The following is a 19439-nucleotide window of genomic DNA, read 5'->3' on the forward strand; positions in this document are numbered from 1 at the left end:
TATATACAAATGTGAATCGCGTCATTGGCTGGACTATGGGATAAGGTGGCATCGTTCTAAACACATACAGGAGCAGCCAGTGACTTACTGACTAACACTGCAAAACAGAATTGTTAACGTATTTATTTTAATTTCAATTCAGGTTAGATTTTTTTTTTGTGCGCAACGCAGATTTTCTGTGCGCAGAGACCGTGCCAGCAGTGCGCAATTGCGCACGTGCGCAGCTTAGAGGGAACATTGGTTGCTAGGGATCTTAACTTAGAGTGAGCCACTGAAAAGTTTCAGTCTGTTGTTCATGTCCGAACAAACTTTTGCGCGATCAATTTTAACTGTACCCACATAAATTATAAATCAAAACCTAGGTATTTTTTGTTGGCTTTCAGAAAATGTCATTGTCATTATTGTGGGAGCTACAGTATTTCCACAAATCACCTCGAAGCAACACAAGGTCAGAAAACTCCACATTCAAAGTCTGTGGAGACATGAAAATCACAGCTGAAATTCTGTAACGGGAGGCATTTTCGGCTTGTCATATCTCCTACACCGTGGGCTGCAGAGACATGAGCCTTGTGCCAGTATAACATCAGACAGAATTTTTTGGATTGCTTTTACCGGTTTCCCACAAATTAGGCTTTTTTTTTTCATTGTAGGAAATTTGTTCTTCTCTCAGATTTCACACTCTGGAAATTAAGCCATTTTTTCTCTCGTCATATGTCCTGGACAGTTTTTCAGAGTCACCTGAAAATTACCCCAATTGTTCCCCAAAGCCTGCTGATTCATACATTACTGAATGATGTTGATTGGCTGTTTACTTTTCGAGTAACACAATGTTTTCTGGCAGCAAGAAAGGGCAGTTTTCACTTCTCATCCATTCAGCTATGGTACACTCCTGAACTAGTGGTTTTGGCTCCCTGATAGTTTAGCTCAGTGGGTAAGACAATATGCTCTGAAAGTGGGCAGTTTGGGTTCAAATCCTAACCGTGGCAGCATTTTTTTTTTATCTTTCTTAATTCGTTTTTTAACCTTATTGATCAATGGTCATGAGAGTTTGCATAATTATGATGAAGGAACTGAGCTGCCGGCCCATTGTTTCTCAAGTGGTGCTAGTTTCAGTCATTATACTGTTTATAAGATAAAATGTCTCTCCCACTGAAAACGCTATGTCCAGATGAACAGAATCAACTTTTGGACATTTTTTAATCACAAATTGTCGACACTTGAACATACCCACATCTATTCTGATCAAAACTGTGCAAGAATGAGCTCTCTAGCTTCTTTTGTCCAAGTTATCATTTCACTGCAGGGCAACTTGCATGTGACAAATAAAGGCGGCTTCTTCTTCTTCTTCTTCTTCTAAAACAAAACATATCCATGTGTTGGAATGGCCCAGCCAAAGTCCAGATATAAATCCAATCGAGAATCTGTGGCAAGATCTGGATACTGCTGTTCACAAACGCTGTCCATCAAATCTGATTGAGCTGGAGCTGTTTTACAAAGAAGAATGGGGAAGAATTTCAGTCTCTAGATGTGCAAAGCTGGTAGAGACATACCCTAAAAGACTGGCAGCTGTAACTGCAGCGAAAGGTGGTTCTACAAAGTATTGACTCAGGGGGCTGAATAATTGCGCACACCCCACTTTTCAGTTATTTATTTGTAAAAAATGTTTGGAATCATGTATGATTTTCGTTCCACTTCTCACGTGTACACCACTTTGTATTGGTCTTTCACATGGAATTCCAATAAAATTGATTCATGTTTGTGGCTGTAATGTGACAAAATGTGGAAAAGTTCAAGGGGGCCGAATACTTTTGCAAGCCACTGTACTTGCAACAGGTTACTGCCCTACGACTGTCACATTTGACAGAGTTCTGATGGTCTCTGCTGAGGCTAATATATTGCAGCTGCTTCACTTAGGCTACCAGCAGGTTGCTGAGTAGACATCTGTGTAGTGGTTTGAAATGTACCACTTTTTCCTTCACTTTCCTGGTCAGGACTCAACTTCCTGTTCATCTGAAATATGTAAATAGATATAATAGATAAAATTCCAGTAGTATGTGTGAGAGCATTTCAGTAGTGTGTGTGAGAGAGCGTTTCAGTAATAATGTCCCTTACGGCACCTCATAAATTTCAGTCTGGTTTCTGTAAGCGTCACTCAACAGAAAACACATTATTTAAGGTCTCTAGTGACATTATGGTCTCAGCTGACTCCGGAGCATCCACAGTCATGGTTTTGCTGGACTTAACATCTGCCTTTGATATTGCTGACCATACCATCCTGATTAACAGGCTCCGGGACATAGTCAGTGTGTCCGGTCTGGCTCTGGAGTGGTTTCAGTCATACGTTTCCAACAGATCTTTTAGTGTCTTTGCAAATCAGTTTATGTCACAATCTAAGGAACTGACATGTGGGGTCCCACAGGGTTGAGTTCTGGGACCGATTCTTTTTCTCCTGTACATGTTACCCCTAGGACTTATAATCAGGCAGTTCCCTGGTTTGCCTTATGACTTTTATGCTGATGATATTCAGCTCTACTACCCTTTTAAGCCAATGGAAATATATAAACTGTCCTCTTTAATTAAATGTTTAGCTTTCATTGAACAGTGGCGTGGGGACAACTACTTACAGTTGAACTCTGAGAAGTCAGAAACATTAATTACTGCCCCTGACAGCCAGATATCTATAATCAAACAGCATCTTGGTTCTCTTGGATCATCTGTTCACCTGAGCCTCAGGTATCTCTGTGTTGTTTATAATTCTGCCATGTCTCTAGAGCAACACTCTAGACAGTTAATTAGGAACTGCCTTTGTCAGCTAAGAAATATTTACAAACTGCTAACTTTTTTGTCTAAATGAGAGTTAGAAATAATTATCCATGCTTTTATTTCTTCTTGCTTAGATTACTGTAACAGTCTTTTCCTTTGTTTGAGCAAAAAGAATCTTGACTGTCTCCGGTTAGTCCAGAATGCTGCGGCAAGGCTTTTAACAAAGACATGAAAAAGAGAGCACATTACACCAGTTTTACACTCATTACACTAGCTTCCAGTACATTTTAGAATTCATTTTAAAATCTTAGTACTGACTTTTAAAGCTTTGAATCATGACGCTCTTGCCTATATTTCTGATCCCTTAGATCGTCACACTCCCTCTCGCAACCTGAGATCATCTAATCAAAGGCCGTTGGTAGTTCCCTGAACACGTTTTAAAAACCAGATCTTTTTAGAGCGGTGGCCCCCAGGTTGTGGAATTCTCTCCCTCCATCTCTACGTTGCCTGGATTGTATTTATTCTTTTAAACATCATCTTAAGACTCATTTATTTAGACTAGCTTTTAATTAGATTTGTGCTGTATGTTTGATTGTACTGTTTTATGTTTATCTGTTTTATATTATTATGAAGCACTTTGTGGTTTTTATCCTGTGAAGAGTGCTATATAAATCAATAAAGTAAGGTAAAGTAAAGTAAATCCATGTACAGGAGGTGCCATTCCGTAGTTGGTATCCGTAGCCAGTCCTGTCAGTGATCTCACTGAGGGGGCTCAGGCCTATGCAGAACAGCAGTGGGGACAGAGCATCTCCTTGGTAGATCCCGCACTTGATGGTGACTTGTGCTATGGGCTTGAAGTTGGCCTCTAGTGTTGTACGCCACATCCCCATTGAGTTCCTGATGAAGTCTCTTAGGGTCCTGTTGATCTTGTATTGGTCTAGGCATTCCAGGATCCAGGTGTAGGGCATTGAGTCATAGGTCTTCAAGTAATCAATCCAGGCTGTGCACAGGTTGGTCAACCTGGTCTTGCAGTCTCGGCTGACTGTTCTGTCTACCAGTAGCTGCTGTTTGACACCTCGGGTATTCTTGCCATCCCTTTATGTGGCCCACTCATGTATTGAGCCATATGCCTGTTCATCTTAGCCACTATGATGCCTGACAGGAGCTTCCATGTGGTACTGAGGTAGTTAGATGGGACTGGTCCCTTCTGGGGGTCCTTGAGGATCAGGACTGTCCGGCCTTCAGTTAGCCATTCTGGGTGTCTCTCATCAACTAGCAGCTGGTTCATTTGTGCTGCCAGACATGCGTGGAGTGCAGTCAGCTTCTTCAGCCATTAGGCGTAAACAATGTCAGGGACTCTTCATACTGGAGACCCTTTCTTGGATGTCTGCCACTGTGCATATGCTCTTACAGTATTGGTCCGTCTCCAGCCTTGGTGGTGCTGTTCTCATATTATTCCCCTGCCACTGAGAGTACACCTTGGCTGGTTCCGTGGATAACAGCTGGTTTATTCTCCTGCCTTCGATCTTTTTGATGTATCTCTTCAAGCGGCTGGCCAAGGTTGTGAGGCACTGCTTGGCAGGTTCCAAGGCCTCAGGTATAGACAGCTTGGTATGCTTCTTGGGCACCTTCTTTGTCACACCTTTCTGCAGCTCCGACAGTTGGCTAACCTCCCTCCATGCTATCTTGATCCTAGCCTCTAGTCTCCTTCTCCATGGAGGGTACTGCTCCTTGTGGCTGTTCAACTTGTATCCAAGCATCTCACTGATCACTGCTGCCGTGGTGTATATCAGCTTGTTAGTCTCTGTAATGGTGGCTGTCGGTATCGTCCGTAGTGCTGCATTAACATCATCTAGCAGACCTTCTGAGGGTACTTCACATATTCTTGGTAACCGGCTGCTGGGGATCCAGGTTTCAAGCTTCTCCATGATTCTATCTTTCAGGTCAGTTCCTCTGACACTCAATGATCCTTCTTCTATCGCACTTGGGGCTTGGTACCCAATCTCTGGTGGGGGTGATGATATCTCCCCCCTGACCTGTCGTCCTGGCTCCCCCTTGCTGTAGCATTTGTGTTGTACCTCGTCAATCTCTAGCTGTGAGAGCAATCCCTTCTTTCAAATGTTGGAACACTGAGCTACTAGTTGTTTCGCCATCAATGTGGATGTCGGGTGTCGAAGATTCCATAGGGCCCTCATCCTATCCATGTAACCCCTTCTGCCAGGGTTACTTGCGTAGTAGCATTCCAACAACGCCCTATTTTCATCTCTTGCCCACCGATGGCTTCTTGTTCCCGTAACCCACTTCTTATCAGGGTGCCCTGGTTCCTCAACACCTGATGCAGACCTTGTTGATCTGGGCGATGTCCGAGCTGGCATGCCTTCATAATTATCTGTCTCACTCATGTGTACGGTAGGCAGATTGATCCATCCATCGATCCATCCATCGATCCATCCAACCATCGATCCATCCATTGATCCATCCAACCATCCATCCATCCATCGATCCGTCCGTCCGTCCATCCATCCATCCGTGTGTATACATATGTATTAACAAGAGAACATCCATCCATCTGTTCTCTTCTGCCTATCATTTTCAGGGTCATGGGAGGGCTGGAGCCTTTCCCAGCTGTCTTAGGGCGAGAGGCAGTGTACATCCTGGATAGGTCTGTCACAGGGTTAACAAATAGCCACGGACAACCATTCGCACTAACATTCACACCTATGGGCAATTTAGAGTTTTCAGTTAACCTATCACCACTAACTGTATGTCTTTGGACTGTGGGAGGAAGCCAGAGTACCAGGAGAAGGGAAAACACATGAAAATGAAAACACAGAGAGAACATGCAAACTCCACAAATAAACACCCCGGCCTGATGGTGGAATTAAACTCAGGACCTTCTTGCTGTGAAGCAACAGTACTAACCACTATGCCACCTTGATGCCTCAGCACAAGAGAACATAAACCAAAAATTATCAATAAACTCAGTGACACAAAAAAAAAGAACCCAAAATCCAATACTAATAATAAAAAAACTCAATCATCATAACTTAGGAATCACAGAAGCACAATAATCTCAAGGACATGAGTCGAATGACCGAGGACCATCACAAGGATTCTGTCGGACGTAGATCGACGGGTAAATCTTCTACACAAAAAGCAACCATCATCTAGCGTAAATTAATAGAGTTAATCCATCCAATGCAGTGGTGTACTGACAGATCCAGGATCAGTCCAAATCATCAGCAGTTTGATCCACGTATGGATTGAAGTGTATTTGTGAAAATGTTGGACTGTTCCTTTATCAGTGTCTAACAGTGTGTGTATGAGAGCCATGTAATGTCCATGTGAGCATGCTGACTGTGCTGCTCTGACCCCCCTCTTCCTTTCAGGGTGGAGCCTGCTGGAGTCGGATGGTTGAGACCAGGTCTGAGGAAGTGTAAGTGTGTTTTTAATGGGATTCATGAAAACAAAGCAGCACACATTAAACCAACTTCAAAGTGTCACATCACTCATTCACATCTGTGATGTCAGGAGTCATCATCAAAGTGTCAATCAATGAACAGATGATGGATCAATAACTGCAGCTGGATTGTGTTTGTTCTCTCCATCAGATTCCTGTCAACTCACAATCGACACAAACACAGTGAACACAAACCTCCAACTGTCTGACAACAACAGGAAGGTGACACATGTGGAGGAGGTTCAGTCATATCCTGATCATCCAGACAGATTTGATGTTTTTAAACAGCTGTTGTGTAGAAATGGTGTGACTGGTCGCTGTTACTGGGAGGTCGAGTGGAGAGGAAACGTTTATATATCAGTGAGTTACAGGAGGATCAGACGGAAAGGCAGCACTGATTGTGTGTTTGGAGAGAATGATCAGTCCTGGAGTCTGTACTGCTCTTCTGATGGTCCTCGTTCTGTCTGGCACAATAAAACAAAAGCATCCATCTCCTCCTCCTCCTCCTCCTCCTCCTCTGTCTCTAACAGAGCAGCAGTGTATGTGGACTGTCCTGCTGGCACTCTGTCCTTCTACAGAGTCTCCTCTGACACTCTGATCCACCTCCACACCTTCAACACCACATTCACTGAAACTCTTTACCCTGGATTTTATTTTTTCCCTGGTGCCTCAGTGTCCCTGTGCTGAGTTGAGTGTAAAGAGTATCTTTCTCTTAGAGAAACACTCTGAAATGTTAAAGGGGACATGATATGCTACACACATAAAGGCTTATATACACCACGGAACCTGGCTCTCAAAAACTGACTTTAAGCACTTATTTCTTAACTTCTTACATTTATGTCTAAGTTTTAAAAATGTGTAGTGCCATCTTCTGTCAGTATGGAACGTGATGACATGTGGTTGGTTGGTTGTGGCTAATAGACTCGCAATGTGTTATCTAACTAGTTAAAAAAAGTAACTCAGAAAAATAAGGACAAAAGAAAATGTTATTATGGGAATGACTTTCACTTTCTGTCTCTTACTAGTAACTGGCTTTTCTTTGTTGGCTAGCTGCACTCAAATAGAAAAATCCACCTGTTAGCTATAATGTTTGGGTTTTTAGAGAACTTTACAAACACTATAAGTGAGGACTGTGTTGAGGAGACTCTGTTTGAGCCAAATAACAGGTGGTTCTGATTTTTCCTCAACGAGCTGAGTGTAGCGATCAGCACTACTTTATGCAATAAAATAATTTTTGTCTTCCTAAGCATGTTTGACAGTTTACAACTTAACAAATCTTTACATGCACATCACATCAGAAACTTAATTGTTTCTTACGGTGTTTCTGAAGGGGAGGCTCAGAAGAAGAGATGCAACACTTTTTGGAGACCTATTCCTCTCATCATCTTAGTGACTGGATTACTTCATATTAGAACTGAGGATAAGCTAATGTAATGTTAAGTGAAGGAGGCTTCAACATATAGATTGTATTTATTTATTTGTTTAAGGTTTTTTTTCCTGTGGAGATGCTGATGGATGTTAGGATTTCCAAACGTCTTCAGCAAGTAACTGGTTTTGCTGTGATATGCATGTAGTAACCTGTTATGTAGTAAACTGATTTTATTGCATTAAATAGCGCTGATTGAATCTTGCAAACAACAGCTTTGCCAGCTGATTGCATGGCTTGGTACACCTGGCAAGGAAAAGCTAGAGTGTTGGACTCCAGCTTGTTTGTCTGGCGACAACAGGCTCTCCTCCTCCCTGTCCTCATTTATAAAATGTTTTACAAAATGTAAAATTACTACTAAAAACTTAATTTCCCCATTTGATTCCAGATGACCAACAACAAACAGCCACATACGGCTAAAGACAAATAGATTTTCTCCAAATAGATTTTCCACTATCATCTCCAAATTTCCACTGTAGTCTCCAAATGATCAGCAATATCTTTGTGTCTTAATCTGGCCCTAATAGTCCGTGGTAGATTCAACATGATAGATTCTATTTTGTTTCACAAACTGTGGGCTCTGCTCCTGAAGACTGTTCACAGTCAAACAAAGAGAGGACGACTGCTGAAACAACTTTTACATTTCTCACGTTAGGATGAACTGTGTGACTGTACAAAATAGATGTGATTTGACTCAAACTGTAGATGTTTCAGATGTTTTCAGTCTCTCTATTGTTCAGTTTAAAATAGGAAAAAAAAGAACAATTGGGATCAAACAAACGTTAACATGTAGATATTGTAGTAAAGTAAAGCATTTGATGTGAGTGCAATGAATATGAACTTTGATTTTTAGGACAAGAACCTTTTCCCTCTCATCATCTTACAGTATTAGAATATTTCAAATCAATCAAATGTGTTTGAAATGTCAGATTTAAAATCAAATTGTTGAAATGTTTGTTCCAGGCTGTAAGATGTGCACTTCAGGAAAACTCAGTGGAATGCATTAAGCTCTAACTGTACTTTATGTTAATGTCAGCCTGTAGATTTCCATGTCACCCCATGTAGTTAATCAGAGTTTCACATCAGGACTTTAACTTTGATCAGCGTTTCCACAGTGACTTATAACTAGTTAGCCTTCAGTTGATCCAAAATGCTGTAGCAAGAGTCCTGACTGGGACTAGAAAGAGACAGCAGGGCCATTTCTCAACGGTCAAGTATGAAAGTCCATACTCACGTTCTCAGTAGTCCAGTTTCATTCTACAGTCATTATTATAACTAGTTTTTCATGTTAATCAGAGATTAGGTGACAGACTAATCACTTGACTGACCCATTCATAAATGGATTAAACCAAATAACACCCACACATCTGTTCTTTATCCTAGATCAATACCATGTAAAGCCTGTACAGTTTAAGAAAAGTATCACTATGCATTACTGTAACACAAGCTTTACTCTCCAAAAATGTGTGTATTGTCAAGTAACTTAATAAAACAAACAGGACATTTGTATGTCATGCTAATGGTCAGAAATACACACTTACGAAATCCATCAAAGTTCATCTTGTCTTTAATCATGCACCAACACGCTAGTGCAAATGCTCCCCTGGAAAAAACTACATGGTTGGAAATTGAGGTGCTTATAACGATTTACTGGCTGGCCTGTGGAACCTCCTATAGAGTGGCAGCAGACATCTTTGCCATGTCAGTGGCAACAGTGTCACTGAGGAAATGATGACCGTTATGGACCGAGTTATTCATTTCCCTAAGACAGATGCATAAGGTTGGGCAGGCTTTGCACACCTTGCTGGCAATGGGGCATTTTGTTGCACAGGTGGAGCAGTTGATGGATGCCACATCTAGATTCTTCTGCCTGTGGAACCACATAAAAGGTCCTACATCAACAGGAAACTGTCCCGGCTTCCTCCCGTCAGATGCGTGGAGGTAAGCCAGGTGACAGGGCTGTTGCAGGTTTGTATAGGCAAACACTTGCTTTTCCCATTTTAATGCTTCTTTTTTCTTTTTTTCTTTTTCTTTTTTTTTTAACATCAACTAACTTATGCGACTTAGACACTGATTACTGTGAGCCAGAGCCATAGTGTTGTCGTGCACTGAACGGAACGGAATTGGTGAGTTTGAACTTTTAATTGACTGTTTGTATTGCTACCAGCTGGCGCTAATTGGCTGCTGCGGTCCACACAATTTGATTTTGATTTTTCATTTGACCGATATTTGTTGAATAACAAATGTTTTGAAGCTATATAATATGTACAGTTAAGCCCAAAATTATTCATACCCCTGGCAAATTTTGACTTAAAGTTACTTTTATTCAACTAGCAAGTTATTTTTTGACTGGAAATGACACAGGCGTCTCACAAAAGATAATAAGATGATGTACAAGACGCATCATTGAGGAAAAAAAATATTTCTCAGCTTTTATTTACATTTGAGCAAAAAGTATCATGTCCAGAATTATTCATACCCTTCACAAACTGTCACAGTCTCTGGGAAAATCCAAAGTTCCATCCATTCCAAATAGTCAAAGCTGTTCTAAAGCATCCTAATTACCCTGATTAATTGGAAATAGCTGTTTTGATCAACTCAACAGGTGAAAAACAGCAGCTCTCTGCAGGTGGTCTGTGGACAGTCATGGCTAAGACAAAGGAACTCAGTGAGGACCTGCGGCTGTGCATTGTGGCTGCTCACAAGTGAGGAAAGGGCTACAAGGCCATATCCAAATCTTTTCAAGTTCCAGTGGCTACAGTGCAAAGTATTATTAAAAAATACAAGATGTTCCGCACTGTGGAAAATCTCAGAGGACGTTGTCGGAAGCCAAAAGTGAAACCTGTGCTGGTCAGGAGGATAGTGAGAGAGGTGAAAAAGAGTCCAAGGATCACCACCAAGGCCATTCTGGTGAATCTGGGCTCTGCTGGTGGCAATGTCTCAAGGCAGACAGTCCAACGGACACTGTTGGGTTCCACGGATGCAGACCAAGGAAAACGCCACTTCTCCAGGCACTTCTAAGGCATGCAAATGCTCATTTGGCCTTTGCAAATGCTCATCTGGACAAAGAAGAAGGTTTCTGGTCTTCAGTGTTATGGTCAGATGAAACAAAAATTGAATTATTTGGTCACAATGATGTTGCCTTCATTTGGCATGAAAAAGGAGAAGCCTTCAACCCACAGAACACCATCCTCACTGTCAAACATGGTGGTGGGAACCTAATGCTTTGGGGGGGGGGGGGGTTTAGCCAATGGACCAGGGAACCTAATCACAGTAAACCTCATGAAAAAAGAGCAATACATGAAGATTCTCAACAACAACATCAGGCAGTCTGCAGAAAAACTTGGCCTTGGGAACCAGTGGACATTTTAGCACGACAATGACCCAAAACATACAGCAAACGTGGTGAAGAAATGGTTAGCAGACAACAACATTAACGTTTTGAAGTGGCCTAGCCAGAGTCCTGACTTGAATCCAGTTGAGAATCTGTGGAGGGAGCTAAAGATCAGGGTGATGGCAAGAAGACCCTCCAACCTGAAAGATTTGGAGCTCATTGCTAAAAATGAATGGGCAAAAATGCCTGTGGAGACATGCAAAAAGCTGGTCTGCAATTATAGGAAGCGTTTGATTGCTGTAATAGCCAATATAGGCTTTTTTCTATTGATTATTGAGAAGGGTATGAATAATTCTGGACATGATACTTTTTGCTAAAATATAAATAAAACCTGAGAAATATTTTTTTCCACAATGATGCCTCTTGTACATCGTCTTATTATCTTTGGGGAGACACCTGTGTCATTTCTGCTCAAAAAAGAACTTGCTTGTTCAACAAAAGTAACTTTAAGTCAAAATTTGTCAGGGGTATGAATAATTATGGGCTTAACTGTATATAGCAGTTGAACTGTTTTAGTTAAATCCTTATTGGTTGAATATACTGTTTATTTATTTATAAAATGTGTACACAGGAACAAGAATAACTTCATGTATTTGGCTGATATTTTCCTATTATTCTTGTAATTTCTTATTGGCCCTGTTTATTTAATGCAGGCCAGGTGAAACTTTTTGGGTATGAAAAAGGATGGCGAGCCAATGAATGGCTAGGAGCAGGAATCATTCTGCATTGAAGCTTCCACTGGTTGGGTAGGAAGTTATCAAAGACCACACTCTGTCCCCATTTTCTGATTACACTGATTTCCACAATCATACACACCATTCCCCCCCTATATATCTCTCTTGGACATTTTCTCATCGACATTCAGATAAAACTCACGGACTTTCTCCTCTTCAGTGTGGATCAGTGTTTTTGATATTGACGTGCATTATTTATGGGGAATTTTTTTTTTTTTTAGAATCTATATTGCTTAGTATAAGCTAGAAGAATTACTTGGTTGGCTTTGTGCACCCCAACTGGGTTTTTGGTTAATTGAACCGCTGTGGCAGGAGTAGTCATTTAAGTTTTCCTTTTCTTTTCCTGTTATTTGGTTTTGGTTAATTACATGGTACCTGCAAAAGCATTTTGTGTTGTGTGTATTTATTAATTACTGCCCATCAGCTCCATCAGTATTTCTAAATCTTCTGATTAATAATAACCCAATATTTCACCTAATACCTAGCATGTATTAATTAATTAGCGCTTCATCAGTGTTACACATTACATCTGTTGTTAGAAAAAAATATTTGTATTTCTATAAACCTTTTGTGTTCATGATTTTAAATGTTGAATTGTCACAGTTAAACTGACTGTATTATTAAATCACAAAGTACATTTTATTAAAAAAAAAAGAGGTACCTTAATTTTCGGACCATAAGCTGCTACTTTATGCACAAGCTTTGAATCCTGCAGTTTTAGTCAGGTGCGGCTTTTCTATGGATTGTCCATGATTTTTTTGATATCGTAAGAGGATTTGTTTTGTTTGTTCCGCTGTTGTACGGCACTGTTGCCTGGCGGAAGGGCATGTGATCAGACACACAAGAGTGGTATGTTGGTCACATGTCCGTCCGCCAGGCAACATAGTGCCTTACGAAGAACTGCGGAAAACAGACTTCAAAGTAGCGCTACGCGTTCAGTGGGAGGCGTGGATGACGAGTGGCAATAAATCATTCACCAAAACTGCTCACATGCGAAAAGCAAGTTTTGCCCAAGTCTGCCAGTGGATTCTGACAGCATGGAAAAGTGTGAAAACCTCCACGATCACTAACGGATTTCGATGAGCTGGACTGCTGCGTGATGGAGAGGAGGACACCGCCACGGCCCTTCTGAGGGTATTCGACTCTGACACTGACAACGAGGATTTCTTTGCTTTTGAAAGCGACAACAAAGGAGAGAAGCAGAGAGTGGATGACGAAGCCATCCTGAGCCTGTTCGTTTCCGACACTGGAGAAGAGGACTTTGGTGGTTTTAGTGCGCAAGAAGATGAGAAAGATGGTGGTGAATGACTGACTTTTCTTCTTGTTAAAGCCATGTTACTGCACCAGAGCTTAAAAAGGTAGGCCAAATCTGTTTTTCTGGTGTGCTGTAGGTTATTGTTATAAAGCACAGTACATGTTTTGTACTTGTAATTACCAGTACTTGTACATATACGTACAAAATTATGCAAATATGTACCGGTAACTTGTTTTTCAAAATGTTAATAAAAGGGATGTGTTTCCAAACAGCCATCTCTTTCCTGACAATTCACTTTGTGCATATTCTCTTACATATGGTAAGTAAACATTGAAACACCTGCGGCTTTTAGTCAGGTGCAGCTAATCTATGTACAAAACAGGATTTTCCCCTGATTTTAGCTTGTGCGGCTAATATTCAGGTGCGCTTTGTAGTCCGGAAAATACGGTACTTACATTTAAAGTTTGGTAAACAAGTAAACTATTTTTAAACCAATCTGAGGAATCAGAAGGAAACGGGTACATTACCTTATATTTGGCCTTCAGGTTGTTCCACTTCTTTTTCACTTGTTTGGCTGTTATGGCCTAAAGAGCTAACAAAGTCCCTGAGGGGAAACAATGTAACACAGTCACTTCAGTAGCTAGTTATCATAATAGATGTGCTGCCACAATCCTTCCCTAGACACATAGGGAGCAGCACAAGCACTCAAATCAGTACTTACTCCCATCCAGTCTTCAGGAATTTCTCCTTCTAGTAAAGAGGCTCATTTGCCACCCACCACTCAATGAGAGCCAGCGTTTCTACAGTTGTCCCTTGATTAAAATATAAAATGTTAAATATTGCATAATAATAATTCAAGCAGAGAATAGCCTTTATAGTAGGAAAATTGACAGCAAAACAATCAGGGGCTCTCTTAAAACTTAATGTTCATAGAAACTTAAAAGGAATGGAAGGTTTGTAAACATTACATAGGACAGGATAACATTTGTGTGAACGACTAGCTATTAAAAATACCAAAGTGATTTATATCAAAGCCTTTAGAGAAAGCAGCAAATTTTCAAACTAAATGCAGAGATAAGACCTTTTTTTTTTTTTGCTCGCTATTTGGCAGACAAGAGTCTGTACTGGTAAACTGTGATGTGTCTAAACAACACACATCACAAAGCACACACACATTTGTATGGAATCAAACTTTCCACTTAAAGAATAAATAATACAACTTAACCTTAAATATCTGAACACATTTTAAAATGTTTCTCTCCGTATTTAAACCATTAATGTGCATTTTTGAACATTTAAACATATCAAAAAAGATAGGGGTATGGCCTGTGTCCCCCAAGAATGCGAGTTTGATGACCTTTGACCTTTCTGGAAGTACTCCAGAAGTGAGAAGCATGGCAAATTTGATCCAGACATGTGACGAATTTCGTCTGGTGGGAAAAAAAATGTTTGTCCAGAGAGGGAGGGAGGGGGTCGTTCCTGGGGCACATGGTTGAGGAAAGTTCAGGGGTAACACAGCAGATTTCTAGAATCAATAGAGATCAGAGCGCATACGACTGTATAGAGAGACAGAATGGTCACAGCAGTTAGTTTTCACCCACCTGTTTTGTTTTTGTACAGACAAGAGTTGAACTCATAGTTTGAATTCTGTTTAGTACACAGTTTAAATGTTTCAGTCGCTATTATTAGTATCAATATTATGACAGAGATGGTAAGTAGAGATGTTGATAACCATTTTCACCTACAAATGTAACTATTTTTTGGTAAAGACTGGTGGCTATTTCTTTCTTTTTACAATAGTGGATTTAGATTTATTTTACATTCTTATAATAACCTTATTACAGACACAATAAAATGAACTTTGTCATCACATGAGATTTAAACCTTTAAGATTATCTGACTATCCTAATGCTTGTAACCTGGTAAAGTATAGATATCCATGCAAAGAATTTCTATTTCATACATACACAAAGCAATTTCACCCTGGATGAGGTATTTTGGTTTTGTGCAGCCACCTCTTAGGTTAAGTGAGGGAAAGAGTTTTCCTTAATTTTTTTAAAGGTACTTTTACAACAAGGAAGTGGATTTTCTCATTAGCAGAAATGCTTGATAGACAGAAAAACACAAACCCTAAAAGAAAATTGCCGTGAGATTAAGGGAAACGGTCTTGTGTTACGTACACCACAGGTGAATGAGTCAGACGACCGTCAATAGGATCAGTTCATCCCGGTCAATTACCTCCAAGATCTCGGGATGCTTCAACTTCCTCTGTCGGGTACCATAAGCGCATAAGAAAGAAAAACTGAGATTTATTTTTTTTTCTTTTAAGAGAGGCAGAGAGAGAAAGAGAAAGAGAGAGAATTGATCAAACTTTTCTACAACACGTTATACCACTCTGGGTCGGGAGGGGAGATATACAGTTTTTTCTGAATGCTTAAACCCTAACTGTGATTCTTATAGCACAATTTCTAAAACTATTAATACTTATAGCAAAACCACTCACTGAGTTTGCAAAACTAAAAGCACAAACACTGCTTTGCACTCAGTTTGCCATTTTGTAACACACACTTTGCAGAACTTTAAACACAACTCACTGCTTACACTCAATTACCAAATTTTCAACACACTCCTAGCAAAACTATACACATTTATGGCCATTATTTACACTATTTTGCCAACTGTCTGGCACACTTTCACATGTGAAAACTTTTTTAGATAATTAGTTCACTTTGCAATCAGCCTAAGCACTATAATACAGGTAATGGTTTGTCAGCAAACTGACCTCTGACCTCTACAGTACTGACCTGTACAAAGAGCTGTCAGTCTCAGCTCTTCTCTCCCAGCACTGGTGGAGCAGGTGTAGTTGCTGCTGACATTGTTGATTTTCTCAGAGACAGGTGGAGGTCTGAAGTGTTGAGAGCATCAGCTCTCATCGATGTGCGCCGCTGTAACGCTGCTTTTGTCCTCTGAGATCACCAGGTATGAAATCCGAGTACTGACAGGGCAGCAGGACAGATCTTTCCCCCTCATTCACTTCCATGAGCACAGCCAAGGCATGCTGGGAAACTGAGGACACACCGACAGATGTAGAAATGACCTGCATGCTGTGGGTTTGTCTCAGAGTCCTCACAGGTGACACATCAGCTGCAGAAACCCAAGCCAGGTGTCTGAATACTGACACATGGACTCTTCCCATCCAGAGGGAGGATTTAGTCGCACTTTATAATAACGACACAATAGTGAGCATTAGTATGTAGTTTATTAATGGAACCAGACCCAAACTGGTCCTTTTATACTTTCAGGACCTCCAAGTCTGCACTTATGGTTATTATCAGTTGGAGCCCCTCCTCATTCTTCTTCTTCTTCTTTGGTGCAACCCTGTAAATTTTGGGGTACCCCTTTGGCCCCTCCCCTTTGCTACAATCCCCCTGTGGGAGGGGTCGGTGTCATTTCTTTCCCAACACTGTACAACACAAATATAATGTATATTTAGCCACCCTGATGTTTCTGATTGTGTTTTTAGTTCAGTTATTGTCATCATTGTGTCTTTGCTAGATGCTGTAAATGTGTAGTACGTGTGTGCCACAGATGTGTTACAGGCACAGGCTATGCTAGCATGAATAGATCATTCTTGCTAGCTTGGAAGTTGTGGTGGGTGGAGCTAACCCTCTTCCCTCCTGTTTGCATTTGGTTGTAGAAGCTGCAGCGAGCAAGTTAATGACTTGCAGCTCTTTGTTTCTTTGACCTTTCATTGTCAGACACAACGTAGGAACACGCTGGTTACATTAAGACAGATTTAAAAGATCTGGATCAATAAGTTCAGAACATCATCAGTGACAGCAGTTTATATGTCTAAAGTATGACATCACAGACAGAGCAGTTATTTAGGAGCTGTTATGGTTGTAAATTATAGGTTTATTACTTAGAAAATGATGAATGAAGTATTTAGATAATAATAATGTTTCAGATGATTAACATACAGGATAATTCTGCTTCTATAAATGTTATGAAGTTTGATTTCTCTGAGGTTTCATAAATACTTATCTCTGACTGTAATTTCTGGTAACTGAGGCACTTACTAGTCGTTATTGTTAGTTAGTGCTTTTGTCTGATCTCAACGAAGGTGACGATTATTCAGACTTTCAGGAGGTTTTAGATGAAACTGAAAGGCCCACAGAACCAAACACGTCTCAGCTGTGATCACACCAGAAACAGACACAAAGTGATCAAACACACACCAAAGCCTACACTGCCATCTAGTGACAAACACTAGTACTGCTAGACAACCAGGCTTCTTTAAAGCAGGTGATATTTAGGTTGGACAATAAAAAATAAGTTGATAATAAACATTTGACAAAATCTTTTGGCAGCTAACATCTGGAAGTGAGCTGTTCTTTGGTGGTAATTAACAGTTTATTCTTGTTGGTAATTATGTAATGAAAGGTAGCAGTAAAAGACACACACACACACACACACTGACAACAACAACTACAGACACGTCTGTGACTGCGATGAACACCTGAGTGTAAGACGAGGACTGAATATGATACAGTAACAGTCACATATGAATGTGTGTAACAGCATGATTATGTGTTATACATATATCAGAAATATGTGACATTTAACAGTCAAATCTCTCTGAACATGAAACCAGTGTTAAACCATTTCAGTCTCAGTCAGTGTTACTGAAACATTCACTCACTTTACCTAACAACATCAAGTGTCTTTATATGACTGTTGTCTAATGTTCAAATGTAGATAACACCACCTGCACCACCCTGTTCCACAGCACAGCCCTCTCATGTAGGCTTGGCTGCAGCACATATTAGCAGCTGCAGTGACATCAGCTTTCTGTGCAGAACTAGACAGGAGATCCGCTCCATAGTGTCATCACATCTACAGACTGTTACATATTCTCACCTGGTAATAAGAAGCTGCACACAGCTCCAAGATTAACAGACTGAAGGAAACACAAATGAAAGTTACAGGAAACTGAAATCTTGGAAACACAACATGAAACAGCTGGAAATATGTTCATGTTGCATAAAACATGTGTTGCATTACAGATATTTATATGATCCATATTTAAGGTGGATGGGCTCATCCACCCACTCTCACACCATCATATCACCATCCTGGGTTAGTGTCTTGGTCTCAGGTCACAACATCAGCACAGTCTTGGCTTGGCTGAGGTAGCTGAGTGGTTCTTGTTGTCCCTGACAGCTGCAGGGACAGTGCCATCAGCCATGCAGCAGAACAATGACTGCTCAAAGTCAGTGTGGCTCAGTCTACTGTAAACTTTGTCCTAAAGTGGCTGCAAGCTGGCTGTACATGCACTGTGTCCAATACTCCCAGTACGTGCACCTGCAGATGATATCCACAAAGCTCTGAGTGTCACAGAGTGGGCCTGTGCTCAGCTCACTCTGCCCCATTGAATTCTACTTACAGAGTTTTACAAGTGTGAGTAAAGTTATATATACAAGTTGGTGGCTGATAAGTTCTTGTAGTGACCCCTGACCCCGTGGTTCTTATTGGTTAATAGTAGCTTAGAGCATCTGCACCAATCATAAAGCACCAAGTTTGGAGCTCGTGGGTCTCTGCAAGTAAGTCCCTGTAATGTTGGCCAAGCCTGATATACTAGAAACATCTGTCATTACCAGCAGATGAAGCTGCCCTTAAAGCAGGATCTCACTTTAAACCTGAGAAAAGAATTTGCTATTAGCATACTATGGTTATATGTCTCCCTCTCCTGTCTCTCACCTGTCTGCCTGGGCGGAGCTCAGCTGGGCTCCGCCCTTGGCCCACGCACCTGCCGTGAATCTACCTGATGACCTGGACTCCTGGGCTATTTAAGCTGAGGCTCAGAAGGCTTCTTCGCTGGGTGGTGGACTCACTCTCGTCAGTACAGCCCCGATAAACCCCGTTTGTCGTGTGATTACTCTGTTTATGCTCACCGCAGTTCTCTTGTGCTCAGGTTCTCGCACTCGTCCGTGACCCCGATCTGTTTCCCTGGTGGCGTGGAGTGGAGTGAGAGTGAGTGTGCTGGAAACAAATACGAGAGGAGCGAGTGAGCGGAGCGAGTGTTGGACTTTGTCCCTTTTCCCCTGGACCATTGCACATCCTGCCCTGTACACGTGGGGTTTGTAAATAAATGTACGACTGCTGTTCTAGTTCAGCTGCTCTGCGCCTGCTGACAGCTGCAGTTATTATATGACATTTTATTATTGGATTATCATCCATTCACCTCTACTGTTCTTGCATTACATCACATAGTCAGCATAAATATGTTTTTAATGAATGATGAAAGTGGGATGAATTTAATGAGCCTTGTTGAGAGAGGTGGGACAGAGAGAGACAGACGTCCCCCCCTCACCTCTTATTGCCTCTGAGAGAAATAAAAAGGTTTT

The sequence above is a fragment of the Oreochromis niloticus genome, unplaced genomic scaffold (genome assembly GCF_001858045.2).
Source record: "Oreochromis niloticus isolate F11D_XX unplaced genomic scaffold, O_niloticus_UMD_NMBU tig00001767_pilon, whole genome shotgun sequence".
Classification (NCBI taxonomy): Eukaryota; Metazoa; Chordata; class Actinopteri; order Cichliformes; family Cichlidae; genus Oreochromis; species Oreochromis niloticus.